The following is an 18526-nucleotide window of genomic DNA, read 5'->3' on the forward strand; positions in this document are numbered from 1 at the left end:
ATTATTACCTCCCTAGGTGTTTGTGTATATTAGGTTATTCGTAAGTGTTGACTATCGAAGTTGTTTAATAATTGCATAGAATCATTAAAAATAGTTGTATTAAAACATAAGGCGAAACTGTGTCAGCATATAGATATAATTAAATAAACAAAAAATAATAGTAAAAATGAAATGACGACGTGAACAACTATGCACATTTGTTATTTTTACATAGTTCGTGGCAAGAATTATTATTGTTATTATTATTATTATTATTATTATTATTATTATACATGCACACAACTCAGACATAGACAAACAATTTGTTATGGACATAGAAAAACGTGTAACGCATTAGACGAGTAGGTTATTGATATTTTTTGTTTAAAACTAATCCAAATATTTTATTGAACACAACGATTTTTATTTCTCTTTAAAGATTTTGTAAATTTATATATTTAGTATATATAGAAAAGAATACGTATACGTAGTAAAGCTACGAATAAATAGATTTAAAACGAATAAGAATGCGTTGAACGATAATTTCAAGCCGGAAATATATTTATCGAGATTGTGTTAAATAACTTTTTCACGGAATCGAATCAAGCGTCGAATAATAATGTTAGTTCGTATATTTTGATTTGTCTCTTAGGCAACAGCCGGCTTTTTTCTCAGTCACGTCTTATCGTTTTGATTTCATATACAAAGATAGACGCATATAGAGAAAGAGACGGGTGAGAGAGAGATAGGAGAGGATAAATAGAGAGATAGAGAGAGAGAGAGAGAGTGAGAGAGAGAAGGAGCGGGGGTGGGTGAGAGGGAAAGAGAGAGCGTGTGAGAAGGGGTGAGGGTGAGAATGCTAAAATCAAAGGGATTGGGAAATATGGTGGCAAGGTCGGAAGGTTCGAGTGCTAATGATATTTAAACGTCAGGATCACGTCGGGGCTTCAAGTTTAGAGGCAATGCCATATAACTTTATTATAAGTTTATCCGGTGCGGATTTCTTCTTTTCAGCTGCGAGACGATTGTGTTAAGTGTGTCGCCAGAAGGTCTCTTCTCCCCCCATAATATAGCCATCCCTTGTTATTGATTCTTGAACTTGCCCAAAAACTTGCTGAAGTTTAATAACTCATCAATCACGAGCGCAGAGAATTTTGTCGGTGAGTCGCGGAAGAGGAGAAAATATTGTTCGGGGTGATACTAATGGGTGTGTGTGTGTGTGTGTGGAAGCGGTCGTTCTTACGACAGCGCTTTGGAAATAAATTAGTTACTTTTGGTTTGAAAACATTCGGTTAGTTTGATATTTTTTTCTCGTTCACCCTAAAACTTGGCTTGAAAACGCTAAACCAACGAGAAACTCATTTGACTCGAGTGGAACGGGTTGAATAAATTATTATTTAGGTACATCGAAAACGAAATACTAAATTCAGATGATAATATGTAATGGCACGATTATTTTTAGATCTCCCTCTTCTTTGGAATTTTTGTTTAGTAGGTACACTGCATTTTTAATGCCACACATTTTGTTGGAAAACATCATTTTACCATTTAGTTTAAATGCCTGTGTTTATACGTGTAAGCGAGAGCTAGCGTGTGCGCGCGTGTGCGCGCGTGTGAGTATATGATTATATATTACAAAACTTTTTTAATCACTTGATATGTGTTTTTTTTTTATCTTATGATTAAATTTTTAATTTAAATGGTAAAATTAATGTAAAAGTTTAATTTTAAAATATTAGACATAAATAATTATTACCCTATAATTAATTATTCAATACATTAATTCGGAATGAAAACAAAAACCGTTTTGAAATATTTAACAAACGCACGGCACATATTATAATAATATATATTATCTACATAACGTATCTATTCAAAAAATGTCCCCACTATAAAATATCTGATATAATTTTAAGTAGTTATTAAAAATTATGAGATTTATTCACCAAAATATGTGTTCAGTTTCAGTATGATACCATGATGTATACCGATTCTAATATTTTTAATGCCACTAACCATTGCATAATACATAAATTTCAGTGTTTTTCATCAGAACAATTTCGAGAAAACGTTAAAAATACATACACAAACCTTTTTAATGCCACAGGCCTGTAAGATCCTTTCGTGTATAGTTACATATTTATATACATATAATTTTACCTTTTTTTTTTTGAACCCCGTATCGGGTAAACTTCGGTTTTTTCATACCAAGGTATGTACTTTGTATAGCTTTACCAACATTGTGTATTCACTTTGTTCAATTTTTTCAACAATAAGCGAATAATCTATTATTATTTTTTTTTTTTTTTATACAGGAATACTTTTCCTTTATACGTTCAAAATAATCGAAAATATTTTTCAATAAAACTTTTTGTCACATTAGATAAACACAATACGTATAGTGTTGTGATATTATATTATTTATCTCATGGTCCATAAAATAGGTAGTGTAATGTATTGGACCATCATTTTTTATTCAATCAACACTCCCAGCCTCAAATGAAATTCCAGTCTGTAAAGTGTAACAGCATGAGTAGAAAAAAATATGACATTGCAAATACACTTTATTTTTAGGTAAAATTATAATATATATAATAATATGTGTGTATTATTATCACATACACGTATGAAACATATTATTTTTGCGTTGCAAATCATTCCATCAAGATCGTTAAGTTTTTTAAAACCATATTTATGTTATAAAAAAATAATAAAGTATATACTTTACCAAATGAACTGTCCAAAAGTTTCATCGAGCGTCGTCCATAAATAAGAAGTTTACTATACCGGCTTTGCACTGCAGTATTTGCAACAAATTTCTGAACAATAAATTGCAGCTCAGCGGATGAAAAAAAAAAAACAAACTACACACGTGACGAAGGGCTATTTTACGCACCGTAAAGATATATTATGTTAAATGCGTAAAATATTGAAGTTGTATATTATTATTATTCGGTTTTTGTTTGATAAACCCCGTAGCTTTCATCCGTCCTTTCAGTTTTCGGTGTTTGTGTTTGAAACTCAGGAGAATTGGTAGTTTTTTATGATTAATTTTAACTCTCTAGAGAAATAATCAACATTAGTTAGAGTGCCTTTAACACTTCAACGGTGTTTTCCATTGATGCCATTGTTTCGGTTAAAAAAGTAGCATCCCACTCCCTTCAGAATTTATGTATATATATATATATATATATAAAAAAAATACAAAAAATATGGAACAAATACAATTAATAAACAAACGACGGTTTTACAAAGAAAACTCTGCACGCTTTGGCCAACTTGTATTTTAATATATCACAGGTCTTCATACTGAAATATTGACAGCTCACACGCGTTGTTGGCTCTGAATTATACGCCCGTGTTAAATTGTTAGTTTTTTTTTTTAACATCCGTGACGAAGGGGTTATTTTTCCACTCGATAATCCACGTGGCTGCAAACACTCCTGCCCTGTATTGTGTGCGTTTTTTTTTATTATTATTATTTTTACTGTAAACGGATGGTCTATACGTAGGTACATAATATATATATATATATATATATATATATATAATAGGTATAAACTATATTGCGCAAATATAAATATTATTATTTTTCCATTCGGTTGCAAAACAAATCGAACCAACGCGCGTAGGTCATTTATAGCTGTGCAGGTATATACCTACACTATATATTATTTTATATACATAACATGAACGCAATGATGGGTTCCGATAAAACATGCCGAGTGTTGATGTACAAATATAGTGATTAATTACTATACGGTACGATAAACGATAATATGTCAGGAGATGAGCGTGATGGCGAGGAGAGGTGAAGTGCAAGAAAAAAATGCACCGACGTCAGTGGAAATGTACGCACATATTACATAGGAGCGGGTAGGAGTGGGGTGAAAATCGTTTGAGGCGAAGCAGCTTCTGCAGTGGCCTACGTCACGAACAGACGGAATAGTACAACCAAGCCGAGCGAAATGGTTTTTATCCGATTCGGTAGATCAATTAATGTGTTTGTAGACTATATTATTATGGCTGTTGATGGACGGCCAGTCGATCGTCCGCCGCTACATAATATTATTATGAGTAACTTTTTTAAAACGGTGCCACGTCAGCGTATATAATGTTGGAAAACAATTTTATCACGTGAAGCTAAATAACATCGCGGTATATCGATCGGAAAAATGTCAGAGTTGATTTAATTTTTGTTATCGACGTTTGATAATAACTATACGTAATGTCATAACGTAAAAATATAATATTTTGTTAAATAACAATTATTGGTACACGGCAATACTTATTATAGTTGGTTTAAGAATGATTTGCAGTGGAGTTATTTATTTACCAGTATAAGCTAGAAAAATAGACATTAAGAAAATATATCTTTAAAGATTTGAAACCTCATGTTCTCGATATAATTTTGAAACAGTAATTTATAAAAAATTAGCATAAAAACAAAATCAAGTGTTTAACCATTGAGGTTATAGCCATGGATAAATCACCAGTGATTCGGAGTGATTGGTATCAGTGTATAAATCTTTAAAAATCTCAGGAAATATTTGAGAATTGGCTCGAGTAATCTATGTTACTTGATCTTTGGAAATCTACCAAAATGTATAAAATATATAATAAATATTATGCAAACATGTATGTTACAATACTTCAAATAGTGAACAATTTATTATATGCTTAGGTGAATTACATATAAATTTGATTTTAAGTTATCGATATTCATCTTAATCACTTACCTAATTTATTATCTAGTTAATTTTAATAACATATTAAAATGTTGTATTTTGACTTAGTGTACCTACTATTTAAATTGTCGATTGTCCAAAATATTTCTAATTTGTGATAGAAATTACACTCAATTACAGTTATAAGGTCTTCAATAAATTGATTATAGACAATAATATATTATACATTATAGTACTTCATATATTATTTAATTCAGAAAAGTATACCTTATTTTACTTATTGTACATGTTTTATATTTTTGTTTGAATTAAGTAATACCCAGAGTTATACCTATTAAACATATATATTTAGAGATACATTACAACTTGAACTTCAATAATAACGCATAAATGTCGAAATAAGTAAAAAAAAATGATATACCTAACATGAATAATTAATGTATTACGTTCTTAGCAAGTCTTAAATTGTACTAGAGTAAATTACTATTTATAGTCAGTGTAGAAACGTTTAGAAATCTCTGGTAATTTATGGTGATTTTTGCAGATATCTATAAGTCTCTAAAAATCATTGGAAATCTCTGGTAATCTTATGAAATCCAAAACCTGTTGTATGAACTACCCCCTAGAGCAAATCCCAGTGTTTCTCGAGAAGATATAAAACGTTTCGTTAAGTATTTTTTCAAAAACTATTTACGCGTGCAATATAAAATATACATTCCTATTGAACCTACGTCCTACACAACCTCTTAAAATAACACTGTTCATAATTCTTCAATGATTCATTAACTATATAATATATTACGTTCAGAATTTAGTGTTACACATGTATATAATATGACTTTAAAATGAAACTTTGCTCGGGATAGTTTTCTTGTTCAAAAGTTATTATCGCCTTATTAGCATAAATAAATTATTACAATAAATCATGGTGACATTGTGTTCGTATACCTAGCTAAAACAAAATATGTAAAATATTTTTAGTAAATTAATTTTTATAACACAATAATATATTGTTATGCATTATGTTATAAAATAAATTTACTAAATGTCTTAAACTATTATAATACAAGCGTAATAATAACAAGTTGGTCTTCAACCATAAACTATATTGATATTCCCGACGAAAATTAGAGTTTATACCTATAACCTAACCTATATTGACCTATGGATAAACTTTGTGGGTGATGGTATATAGGTACATCCGATGGCTAATTTTTCTTTCAAATATTTTAAACTGTAAATCGTACATCGTAAAAATGCCATAAAGAAAATCTCTTGACGTCCGTCGTCGTCCTACACGAGGGTTTGTCGTCGGGATTGGGTGTAAAATTATTATATTCATGTGATGAAGCTATTTTATCTCATAATACGGATAAGCCTGAAATACTATACATATATATATATATATAAGTATATATACTTACGTACGTATGTGTATTACGAAACAAAAGCACACAAGTGACATAATATTATAATGACTGACCGTATTATTCTGCTAGTATAAATTACTCCATAGTTAAATACAATCAGTGTTTAAGTATTGGGGACTATACAATATTATTGAGAATAAACTTGAGCTCTGGTATTGGAATGGGCTAATGATTGCTTCCTGAGACTTTTTTTTTCCACACGTATCGAAATTCTAAAATATATACAAATTTGTTATTTATAGTTCTACACTTAAAAAAATACAACCAGATTTCTGTACGAGACTGTTTTAAGCAGTAGCCACGAGAGAGGGAATCGACATCTAGAAACAACCACCTTTTCCCTCTAGCAGATTTTTGAATTTGAAATTGTATAATAAAACAAATAAGTTTTCAGATATTTTACGACTTAACGTATTATGTGATACAATTTCAAAAATAAAATAATATGACGTGTACGAGTGCTTGCATCGCAAGTTTTTATCGATATGGAAAATTAAATTTTTATGGATTGCCTCTATATTTTATTACTTGTATAACTCCTCTACATTAAATGTGTTAGTGTACTATAATATATAAAATAAAATACTATTATAATTTATCACTCAATCATAAATTATTAAGAAATTTGTATTTTATGTGTAAAAATTAAATTAAAATAGTCATAATAAGTAGCCTACTGTAATTTCAAACGATTTAAAATATTTTCCTCTTTTTTTCTCTCTAAAACTATGGTTCCCTATAGTCGATTAAGATTGGATCGCCAGGCAAGAGCATAACTTTTTTTTGATAGTTGGACTATTGTTGCATAACGCATAAATGAAGTGATCCTTTACTGAAGTTTGTTTTTACTTCTTATTCTCCTGTGACTGAACTGTTTACAATTCTGTAGATCTGCAATATATAATTTATGTTTCTATGGATATTATTTAAGCTCATATGTTAATTTCGCTATCAAGACTCAAGAGCTTAAAAATAGAAACTATTTTGCAATATAAAATTGAGTTATTGATATATATTGATTGAAGAAATAATTCGAAATAAACTCGTTTGATCTATACCTATATTATAAAGGTAAATATATTCGTGTATTGAGTTTAGGTATATACCTAAAAGAAGAAAATTATAAGATATTAAATCATCACAACGGTGTCCGGAGAGAAGTGCCTCCATCCCTCACCCGGACATGGCAGATACCTACGGGTGCTCACTAAAAAATCTGCCAAACTGTGCAAAAGTGTTTAAAACCTACAGTACCCTCCCACACAGTTAAAAACCACCCAATAGTCTAAATTGCCGCGGGTTAATTAACAATAAAAAAAAAAGATTATAATGAGCGTCATGTATTTTAAATACATTTAAATTTAATGATATTTATGTCGTGAATCAAATTATAAAAATCAAAAAATTTAAACCTTCAGACACATCATGAATCCGTATAACAATATTATATTTTATTTGGACTTTTTATGAAAACATTGTATTTATTTTGATTTAAACAACAAAATTACCGTTCAAAATAACAATAATATTTGATGAGTTAATGATAAGAAAAAAATAATTTTATACTATTGAATCATAGATATAATTAAGTAATGTAAGACATAACTTCATTGCTTGGCCAATGAAGAAATAGAAGAATAATTAATAAACATGGTGGAAAGTTTTTTTGTAATTCATATTTATGATCTACACAGCATAGATTATTTTTTTTAAGAACCTTTTCTCAGACTTGGATTAAATCACAGATCAGATGGTCGTCCCAATGAGTCCAAAACGTCAACATGTGTATTGTGTATTTATATAAATTATAGCCATGAAAAAAAAATCTGTGGGCGTTAATTCAGAAATCAAATAACACGTATAAATTCTACTTGAGTGATTTTTTTTTTTGGTGCACATCGTGAACATACATAGTACATTTATTTTTATTATTTTATTACGTGTTATTTATTTATTTTTATATCAAGGTTTACTAAATCTTTAACCTGATTGTTCATTTTTCATACTATTATTATCACTAGGTACCTACAGAATATTATATTACATTTTCCATGCAATGAGACTTATTTAAATTATTATTGATAGTATATATATTTGAACACTTCTTAGAAGGTTATTATTATATTAATGTCTAACATACCTATAAGCTATATATTTTAGAATGAAGTGTGCATTTATTTAGTTGGAAACCCTACTACAATTTTTAATAATTTATATAACATCAGCTGAATAACCTGGCGTTGCCCGGGAAAAAAATTGTGATTAATTAACTCCTTTTGGGTGTAATTCGCTGTGCATAGGTATGGAAGCAAAATCATATTTAATTTTAATTTTTAGCCATCCCGCGTGGCGTTGCCCGTAAGTTTCGCTCATGGTTATGCGAACAGTATATTATTATCAGGTAGACAATCTACCTGAGGTAAGTTTCGGACACAGCGAGGTGGGAGATAAAATATAGCCTATATTAGTACAGCTTTGTAGTTGAAAATGTGTATACAGTGTACCTAAAATAGTATTGAAGTCATAGTTGATCATCCCGGATTTTTAGGAGTATTTAGTATTTTTATTTTGGGGGTTATTTTATTTTTCGGAAAAAACCAGCGTAATTATACCTAGCTGCTTTGTGAAATAATTCGCATATATAACCTGCAACCAAAGGCAACCATTAATAAACAAAAAAAAAGTTTCGATTTCCACCATGAATCTTAAGATCCTTGTTTTACCACCTCTTTAAAAAGCAAATATCAGACAATCCTTTCATAATGCATATCTAGATCATTAGAGGAACCACTAAGTACTCCAAATATCAAGTTCGTACGTTTTGTATTTTAAAACCAATTTGAATATTAAATTAAGATATTGCTTGATAGATGGCACCACTGCTATATTCTTACAACCCCTTGTTTTCCCCTTTAGGGATTGAATTTCCGAAAATTCTTTCTTATCGGACGCCTGCGTCATAATAGATATGTATATATATGTCGAATTTCGGCCAGATCCGTCCAGTGGTTCCGGCTAGGCGATGATGAATCACTCTGGACAATTAATTTTATATATATAGATTGTGCTATATTATAGATTAATTGACAAAATTCAAATGATTTTGATATTGTTTAAACGATTAAATAATGTTTTAATTTCCCGCGCAAAACGTCGTATTACCAGTTCGGTAAGAATATAATTGAGCCGATCGATGGTGCTCCACACAGACATATTTTCCCCATTCTCATGACTGCAGACGGCTTTGTTTTAATTATTCGCAAGAGTTCGTCCGCTTAATCAACCGAATGACCTGTTTTCTGAATTCGAGCAACCCCTTTTTGACGTATAACAGTCCGTCTTTACAGCAAGTCGGTTTAATTAAAGACACTCAATATATGCGCATTGGCCGAAAGCACACGCACAAACACACGTCGTGATAATATCAAGTCATTGCAGTACATGGTGCATTTCGAAAACGTCGAGGGTGTGCCCTTTTTCTGTTTGATGGCTTTTAATTATTATTGTACGCGTTGCGGCTCGTCACGCCACACGTGTCCCGCCGTACATGATTATTGCTTTATGTGCTACACAATAATAATAATTATTTCTATACAAACGCGTCCATAATTGAATAACCGAACATTCAAAGCCTGTGCCAATGCCTCGCGTGGTTGACCCGACGTACTCGATTGTAATAATATAACAAAACTGCAATATATCGACCATAATAATATTATGGTCGTACATAGTGACATTGTCCGATATTAATGGTTCTAGGCCGCGCAAAACATCTACATTGGCACTCGTACATTTATACGATCAACAGAATAATATAGGTATACAAGTTGATCAATTTTATGTCATATTCCGTTATAAAAATATGGGCTGCGTATGAAATCTGAATTGCATGCCCATTTAAACAAACGACTATATATAAACATATTTTATAAACAATATATTTTTTTATTAATAACCTATTATAATTGTACTCATTTCCTATAATCGTCTACATAAGCTACATTAATAATATTATAGGTGTAAAACAAACGAAAATAGCCATTTTTTAAGTTTTAAATTATTCGCTTATTTTTTAACCAACTATTAACAGATATTTAGTGAAACACGAAAATATTAGAGACTCCTTATGATAATAACTGAATGCAATTTATACTATGTATAAAATAAATGCAATTATGTTGAGTAAAGGTGCAATGTATAATAATATAATATATTACTATATGCGAGTATACTCGTATAATAATACGAGTATACTATGAATAGCCTATGATGATGACTAGCATAAGATGGTATAATCCGACAATATTAATATTTTCCAAAATAGTTGTTAAAACGTAAGCTTTATTTAAAAAAACTAATCGTACAACTACTAATAGAAACATTAGTTTATTTATTTTGTATAATGTGTATTATATTATATATTACATGATGAATACGTAATATCACACAAACTGTGATAATGTATTAAATATTTTACAAATAATAATAAAAAAATAATTAATTTTAATAAAATAAATGAAACACGTTGGCTGGAAAACCTAGTTTTATAAATATCTCATCGTGTACAGTATTGTCTACCCGTGACTAACACTGTGTCTTTCCTATACAAATAAACTTAAAATATATATAATATTTAAATTATTTATTTAACTTATGTCTGAATAAAAAGATATATCTTAAATTGTCAACAAATACAAATTATTATTATTATTTTTTTTTTTTATTAATTAACCCACGACAACTTAGGTCATTAGGTGGTTTTTAACTGTGTGGGAGGGTGCTGTAGGTTTAAACAAATTATTATTGGAATATTTTATTTGTTTTTTGTAAAATACAGTCATATATTGATATGTGTTCTACTGTCTTCTGTCTTCGTCCTTATTTGATTACGTTATTGAATTAGACTTAATTCACACATAGCACATCTAATTATGAATAATTATCGCAGTTTGTGTAATGTACTTCATCAATTTTATTTAGAGTTTGTATTATTTCTTTTTCCATAGATTAAATATTATCAACTAATTATGATAAATATTACATTTAGTCCCAGTTTTGCACAATGGAAGTCTAATGGCATGCTATTTGGATGAAATCCTTTGAGAAGATATATCATGCAATTCGGAAACACCGATAACATTATGGTTTTAATACCTAACGATTCGCCAGAATACCATACTTGGGGATTGCCTGGCCATATTTTATTCTTCACATCTGCAGTTAGTACCAGAAGTAGGTAGGGAATACAGTTTTAGGGGGTTGTTAAAATTAAATAAATAGTTGAATTGTGTAAAATTTATTTTTAATAAATATAAAAATTACGTGTCACGTGAGCTAGCAAATAGCAATACGCGGCATAATAATAGTCAAATGGTAATTTTTAGTACTTAAAAATATTAAAGATATTATAAAGAAAATAGAAGAACTGCAATATTGTAAAACTATTAGGACGTATCTGCACCACCATGGTGGGTACCAAAATAAAAATAAGTCATACAACTCAACCTGTTGAGAACACATTATAAATACATATATATTAATTATTTAACATTTTTTCATTCATTGAATATACAAATAAAATATTGTACCTTTCACTAATACCATAATTAGAAGTATTTATTAGTAGGTATCTATATTTAATATATTACTTTATTCTATGCACAAAATGCATTTTTGAACTTTCGAAAATGATCCATCATTATAATATTATTATTAGTTCAGAATTGACTGTATCAATATTATCTTTATATTTATTTGTAAATTGTAATTATCTAAGACATAATTGGGATACTTATATTTGGAATGTAATAGACCAATCGGGATCTCCACCAGTCATCAATCAAGTCTCAACTCTCAATATTTGTCTTTATCATCCTGGAAATATGCAGATGAAGTTTAAACGATAGCCACCGAACTGGTTCAGTTCCGTCCAACATTGAAATTTATGAATCAATTTGTGATATTTTATCGGAGTGGTGCAAACTCTTAGCACTTCCGTAGTAATTTTCCGTGATAATGTATATATGATCGAAAAAAAAATATAGGTACCAAATCAGTGTAACTGTAACAATTAATATACAATTTTGTAGTCCACATTTTCAAACAAAAATATAACATATATAACAAAAATATCGTTATTATATTCAAATCCCCGTCAAAAAATTATGATAACGATTATGTCTGTCGAGTCGATGATAAAACGAGAACTTAACTTTTATCATTTAGTATTTACAATGCACAACATAAACGAAATGAACACGAAAAAGTAGAAAGGTCGGTCTTGCAATGATCACGTCGATGAACGCAGCAGCACGTGTCTCAACAAAATGCGCGTCGTTGTTATTATTATAATATTCCTAAGCCATCATGGAAAGCTCGCTTTAACCCTAGATTTTTCTTTGATGCCGTTGAAATCGGAGAGTGTTTTGTACAATATATAATATAATAATGTAAATCTCCAGCGTTTCCTATTGAGAACATATCATATTATTATTTGTGAAGATGGCCGTGTGCAGAATAATTATTTTTAAGTTGTATGTTTGGCTGAACTTTTTATGTTCTACGGGATGAAAATAACATCGTTAGATGGTTTTATTATAAAATATATTTTTACGTGGTGTCGCCGACTGTAACGTTTCCGACGAGTGTAGTTTCTGCGACAGTAATACATTTTCATTTTGCCTTTGACCTGTCTACGTTTTAAAATGGTTACACGTATCCGAAAATGTTATAACAAAAAAAATTGATAAAATAAGATGTAGTTAGATCGCATAATATTTTAAATCAACGGCAAAGACAACAAAATCTGTTGGTCACAAACGCCAAAAGAGCAGTTTTAAATGTTACTAAATCTCCTGTATATTGTTTAATTTTTTTCACATTGTCTGAACTAATTAGATTATGAAATAACATAATATGTGCAGATCCACAGATTGTGTACCATCGTCAACTTTTTGTAAATTTTTATACATTTCAAATATTTTTTTATCCGACTTGTGGCATTTTTATGCTTATTACTTTTTGGACTTGCAACGGTTTGATGGACGCTCTATTAAAAATGTTAATTTACTGTTGAATATTAATTATATAAGTACATAATTATTTTAAAAATCGCTTACATGAAAATATACCATATTATATTATATTTACTAAATTTACCTGAAAGTCAAATAATTGTATTTTTCAAAAATAGTACCTCTTACGAGTAATTTGATTTTTTTTTTTATTTGTATAGGAAAATACACGATTTCGCCTATTGTCTGAAATCATATAACACAGTATAATATAATATACTATTGTAAAGTGTGCTCGGTCTCCGCGTCTATTCGCCGACTGCAGTGTCGTCGGTCGCGCACGACCGCGTAATGCGATAACGACGATGATTATCGCATTAGCAGATTCTTGGAATTCCATGGAACTCGGAGTAATTGTAATTCATTAAAATATAGTGTTTAATAATAATTGTACGAGTGGCGCAAAAGTAGTTCGTTTGGCGAAGTTCTCGTCGTCGTCGTCGTCGTTGTCAGTATTACGCCCTCGCACAATATGCGGTTATATATATCGGCGGGTTCTGATAAGAAATCGTTCGCAATTAAAGAACGGGCAATGGCGGACACGACCCCGTTTACACAGTAGCGGCCGTCGTGTAAAACCTATTACGGCGCTTTTTCGGGGTGGGAGGGGGTGCTGTCAGGGAGGGTGCGCTGCAATAATAATACATTACGGCGGAGGTCGAAGATTTTTCATCCAGGCTCCACGCACACCCTTGGACCGTGTACCGTGTTTTACTCTTTCATATAGGTCACACACACTCGCTCACTTCCTATCTCTTTTCCCCTTTCGGAAACCATACCCGTCCTGGTCTATGCCTCTTCCGCCGCCATATTATGCGATGTACATAATGTGATATATTATTATTTTATAGTGATAATAAATACGACGCAGAACACCGGTCGCCGTAATAATATAATATGATTACAGTATGATTCGCCAAGCATGCTTACCCCTATTTTTCCTTTGACAATTCATTTATTGAAATTACGATTTTGCAAATTCAAACAGTCTAAAGACTTTTGTACTTCTTAATGAGTGTACTGTGGTGAAACAAACTTCGATTTTTAAATGAGACCCCCTTCCCCCCTATTTTTAACTGATGGATTAGTTTTTGATAGATTAATACTGGTTACTAAGATGTTCAAATTACTATAGCCTCCTTTGACACGGCCCTAGCGCCTTCGTTCTCTCAACTGTCCAAACTGCCACTATATGGCCCAAGGGAGAGAATATCGAGGTTAATATTATGATAAGACCGTGGTGGCTCACTGATGGCGCGTGAGTCACGGGTCTAAAACCCGTACCTTGCGTATTTTTTTCATTTAATTCTCGATATCACTCCCTAAACCGGCCACAGCACTTGTGGCCGCGTCAAATGGCTCTCCGGTGGGAAATAAAACCCACAAGCGGGGAAATTTCCCTCTATACTACCGAGTACTACAACTGTCGTGTACTTGTGGCCACGTCACCTTATCTTCCAAATCCATTGTCATGAACCTGTACATTATCCTTATAGTACGCAGAGTAAACAACTCATAAGCTACCGGGTCGTTTGAATTTTGATATGATTATCTGATCAATGATTTACAGTTGAAAAACAGAAGTAGGTATAATATCTCCACAGGTCATTCCTTATAAGTTGGAAGTACGAGATATGACGTCTATAATTTGAAATTATGGTCTTAAAGCATATTTGAAAATTCAAAAAATCAGATTGAACTACATTATAAAAGAAAAAATGGGGCGAGTCTGCTTGACAAATCACCCCGTACATAATACACGCGTTGTCGTAATTTTTTTTCCTACTTAACCAGCCCCGCCACGTTGTAATAATAACGCGTTCGCCCAGTACAAAATGTTATTATAATATATATATTCTTGCACGTACATCGGATACTCATCGTCGTGTCGTGGTAATCGTCCACTCGCACACACAGACATACACTCACACACACACATCTACTAAATTCTCGTTATATGACATTACGAAAGACCGCGCACATCGCCGGACGTATATAACGATTTTTTTTTTGTCTCGCCCGACGTTAATTGTTATCTCTATACCGCCGTCGCCGACGCCGTTTTCGACCCGCTTTTGTTGTCCGTCGAGCCCTAATTAGTGATGTGGAAAAAAAAAAATAATAATAACAAACGCCTGTCCAGAATGTACGAATGAACGACTGACTGACTGCAGCGATTGAAACGCCAAAGCTGCAGTGCGCTATGGTGTGCTGTATTTTATATAACATTGGCTTTAGCGCCAACCTTTGGGTTGAAAATTAAAAAATCATGAACAATGTATAATACGCAAGCTATATATTCTGGACGGCCGCCGCCGCCGGGCCTTTGCTCTCACCGTTATACGTTTTTAAGTTCATGCCTTATTTACATCGTAATCGCAAACGCCACCGGTAATTTATCATCACGTCGTTCGTATATTATTATAAAACGCTGCAGTTTTATTATTAAAACTTTCAAATTCCAAAATCTTGTTATTATTATGATTAAAATTATAATAATATAGTTGAACTATTATTACTTTTTTTTTTCTCAGATTTGTTACCGAGACCTCCTATATTATCATGTTACATGTACATAATAGTAATAATAATAAAGGTTAAAAACAGCGAAATTTATGTATATACATTATAATAAACCGCTTTCGAGTTAAATTAATTAAATGGTTTTGAAGGGGGTTGCGCGTATTATACATTATAACAGTCTATCTCAGTCTATGCTGTACACTACGTCGTCATCTAACAAGAGTTTGATATATATTAAATTTCCAGCCCAGTTTTTAAAATGAAAAACCGCATTCACAATGGTTGTAGATTTCGCTGTCCGAACCCCGCGCGCCCTACGATCGGTACTAAACCTCTTTTCGGGAGAATTCCGTCGTGCGTTCATGTGTGTTCACATGGTTTTTCGACCGAAATTTCGCACCGTTCTTTTGGTCTTTACCAGGTACCTACCGCGAATCGAGAAATGAAATCCACCACGAACAATTTAACAGTGTTTCCAAGCCCGTTTTATTGTGTTCCACCGTTCCAGAAGTTATTCGCTAGGTACGACAAACATCGTTCCCCCTTTTTCGGAATTCCCACGCGGTATATTGTTACGGGCGAAACCGTGCACAATGGTGCATGCTTTAAATGATAATAATATTATATTCGTTTTGAGTTAACAATATAATATTATGTTACAGCACGAATCTCGTAGAAAGCGATCAGATTTTTCGATTTATCAAGTCCCGGAGACCAAATTTTTTAACACTCGAGTCATATATTTTGTCCCGAACGCGTTCCAGAAATTATTATTATCACTACACTTCCGCGATACCACATCTGCAGCAGGCGGTTGTTTTCCGCCCGTTTTGGTGACTAATTTACGGTGCATGTAAATTCCGGTTTCGAGACCGAAAGCACTCGGTTCGTTGACTACACCGGATGCACGTCAAATCGAATTCTGTGCACTTGTGTGTGAGTGGGTGTGTGTGTGTGTGTGTGTGATACGAGATCCTCGGCGAATTCCTGGCGAAATGATTCCATCGCGTCTTCGTGCATTATCGCGTGAAACTTTGGAAAACAAATGTCTGAACGCGGTCGTATAATAATGTTTTAATCACGAAAATGCTATGTATGAAAATTATGATCGCCCGCGCAGCACTGCACAGTCAACTCAATGCGTACAACTGTTTTTTTTTCTCTTTCCCGAACAACTGTGCCCTCGAACGGGAGGTCGTATCGTAAATTGTCTAAAACCCTTCGTGATTATCATATAATATCATAACGAATTTGAAACCGCATGCACCGTCCCTTTCCCCACCAGATGCGGTTATTTAGTAGTTGTAGGTAGGTATCTATATTATGTTTCGCTGTAATTACACTTAAGGTTGTTGGTGTTCGGCTACTAACGAATTACATATAATTACAGTGTGTCTTGTTTCAACCGATTACCAGTCACTACAGTGCCAGAACGCAATATTTTGTGACTTAAAATTTTTTTGTCCAAATGTTGATAACTTCGAATATTGTTATTGCGTAAAATTGTTAATCTTCTCGTTTTGCCCTGGTGTTTAATAGTGCAAAATATAATATTACGAAACTTTTTACTAAAGCAAAATATATAGTTTACTTATTTTTCTACGAACAATACGATAAATGATAATACTTAATTATACAACCGCTTAAAACCGAATCTATATTGGTTTATGAAACTTCCTTTAAAATGTAAAGTCTATGCTTCATTAGTAATAATGCATACCATTATTAATTTTTTAATACAATATTCAAGATCTAAATATAGGTACCTATTATATAATTTTCATTTTTATGCATAAATATGTTCACAAAACTTTTTATTGTTAAGTATCATTTTTAGAATGTTTATAATAATTATTAGCAACGTTATTTGCAAATAATATTCAATTATAGAATATTTACAGAAAATAAAATCCATTTATATATTATTAAAAAAAAGCGTTGTACGATTCGAATGGAATAGGTTTTTATAAATAATTTTGTCTAGGTCGAAAACCTTTTACGAAGAATACGATAATAATTCTCAAACCAATTTCAATGCAGTTTATGAAAAGTTAACATTTTCAATGAAATATTATAAGGTACATTTTTAAATAAATTATGATTTTGAAGCAAAAAAATTTAATTTAAAAAAATAATATGACCATAACTTATGAAAGTCCCATGAACTTATCTATCATCTTTTTTTAATATAAACCATTTCTCGGGTTTTCGCGTTTAATTTATATATTACGTTTCAGACTCTTTTCAAGGGTCGGGCGGTGTTTGGACGACGAAAACAAGTAGGGAATGAGAAATGTGTTTATTTGGACCGGGACTTTTGCCAGCGACTGGCCAAGGATAACGGTTGTTTCCCGCTATATGGGGGAAAAGAAAAAAAGAAAAGATAATAAAATGTGTTTTCCCGACATAGAATGAGGTTGTTCTTTGCTGCCAGATACGCCTCGGACATATCAATACCACTTTTTGATTGCTTTTTCCGTCTCCGACTTCGAATTAAAACAATTAAGGCGTGCTCGGCGTTCTCTCATGTAGACGTACGAATACTGTTAGACAACCGCAGTTTTACTACTTATAAATTATCTGTAAGGTAGATACGGCACTAAGAGATCCGACAGCAAAACTCTATGAGAAGATAATCAAAAAACTACAATCGTTTTAAAAACATCAGACGTCAGCGTCATCTTAGGATCTTGTTGTACAGCAAACATTGGTTTTTTTCGTGGGCTTTATAATATTAAAGACATAAAAAATATATCAGAACAAGTGTTTAAGTGAAGCAAAATGACACTGAAGTTCAATATAATAAGAAACTATAATTGTAAAATAACCGCGT

This window comes from Acyrthosiphon pisum, unplaced genomic scaffold (genome assembly GCF_005508785.2).
Source record: "Acyrthosiphon pisum isolate AL4f unplaced genomic scaffold, pea_aphid_22Mar2018_4r6ur Scaffold_21966;HRSCAF=25449, whole genome shotgun sequence".
Taxonomy (NCBI): Eukaryota; Metazoa; Arthropoda; class Insecta; order Hemiptera; family Aphididae; genus Acyrthosiphon; species Acyrthosiphon pisum.